The sequence below is a fragment of the Hemiscyllium ocellatum genome, chromosome 19 (genome assembly GCF_020745735.1).
Source record: "Hemiscyllium ocellatum isolate sHemOce1 chromosome 19, sHemOce1.pat.X.cur, whole genome shotgun sequence".
NCBI lineage: Eukaryota > Metazoa > Chordata > Chondrichthyes > Orectolobiformes > Hemiscylliidae > Hemiscyllium > Hemiscyllium ocellatum.
This window is the reverse complement of record NC_083419.1, coordinates 74,572,664-74,574,629: the sequence shown is the minus strand read 5'-3', so window position 1 is coordinate 74,574,629 and position 1,966 is coordinate 74,572,664.

Sequence of the window (1,966 nt, the reverse complement as noted above, 5' to 3'; positions counted from 1 at the left end):
GCCCTTCATCAGGAATGGGGCTTTTGCCCAAACGTCGATTTCGCTGCTCGTTGGATGCTGCCTGAACTGCTGTGCTCTTCCAGCACCACTGATCCAGAATTTTAATAAACGTGTCAGCTATGGTTTCCTGTTCACAAAATCATGCTGATTCTGTTTGAATTGATAACGTATTTCTAATAGCTCGGTTGCTTCCATTTTTAAAACAGAGTTTCATTTTCCCAATCACAGAGCAGTTTGTAAAATGCAGCTGAAAGTATGTGCTAGTTTGTCAGGCTGCACAAAGAACAGGTGAGTCGGAAGCTACGATATTTATTTGTGAAATACCGCAACTGATCAACAAATGTCCTTGTGACTGGCTACCGGTGTGGTCAAAAAGGATGTGGGCTACATGGGATGGTGGGGAGGTGGGGAGCTGATGACGAGATCTGGCAGAAAGGAAGAGCTGGTGACCGAGAGGGGTTTTATTGAGCTGCAGTTCAACAAGAAATTTCGTGAACCCCCAAACCCAACCACTTTCACGCCTAAAGTCCCTAGTTGCAGGTTAATGTCAGTATCAACAATAAGAAAATAACACAGAAGCAGAAATCAGGCCATTCACCTTTCCACACTAGTCCAGCATTCAATGATAGCTGACGAGTTTCTCAGATTTCGCCCTGTAACCCTTAAACTCCATGACAGTCAAAAACCTATCCATCTCGGTCTTTAATACACTGAATGCGCTGACCTGCACACACCTGTGTGTCAATGAATTCCATACATTCACCATTCTCTTGCTTAAAAAAGTTTGTCCTTATCTTCGGGCTGTAAGGTCTTCCCTTTACTCTCAGACTGTGCCCTCGTGTCCTCGTCTGTTTTCACAATGGAAACATCTTCTCAAAATCTGCTCTGTCCAGGCGATTCAGCATTATGTCTGTTTCAGTTGGAACCCTCCTTATTCTTCTAAATTGAATCGAGTGGAGAATAAGTATCCTCAAACTTCCCCCAAGTGTTCAGCTTTAAATTCAGAGGGGCATTATCATGAACTTCCTTTTAATTCGTTCCAGGGCCAGAACGTCCTTCCAGAAATATGGGATCCAACTGCAGATAACACTCGAAACGTGTTCTGAACACAGCCTTACGGCGCCTCAGAAATAAATACCTCGTTTCATATGCAAGTTCTCGCAAAATAAATGCCATCATTGAATTTGCAGTTATTTACTACTGACTCAATGTGCAAATTTACTTTGGGAGTCGTGCAATAGAACTCGCGGGTTTCTTTGCACTTCTTGATCAATATAAATTCAACCTGGCCTTTCTTTCCCTGTACCACGAGCACCTCAATTTCTCGAATTGTATAATACTCACTCCTACATCCCCAGTTTGGTTGGAATAAGGAGGTGAGACAGACGACAGTGCAGACTTACTGCAGAATGCTGTAGTCATGGCAAACCTGACAAACTGATCATTCTCATTATCTCCAGTCACCATTCTTTCATTTTACACCAACAGTAAAGACATCATTGTAATTCTATTATTGTGATGACATTGCGTTTACTTTGCAGTTGTCTGTGGATTGTATATCGAAATCTAAAGGTTCATGACATTTTGAGGAAATACATGTTTCCTTTCCTTTCGGAGCAAGTCAGTCCTGTTCTGCACAGGATCAAGAGTGCGTAGGCGGGGGGTAGGGGAGGAGTCTCACAGCTGCTCCACCCTCAAAGTGTGTCCAACTTTTAGAGTTTACACAGAGCAGAAATCGGAAATGACTTATGTGCACCGAGAGTTGGAGAGTGTTAAACTTGGTGAGTATTATATGCAGAGATAAAGATTTACAAATAGAGGCATGTATTGTAGTACACAGTGAATGGCTCAATTCTTCATTCGACATGCTTGCTAACGATCAGAAATGAAAAGAAAAGAGTGAACCGCTTATTCAAAGCCTTTCACCAGCTCAGGGCAACAGACGCAACATTAGAGCGGATATACC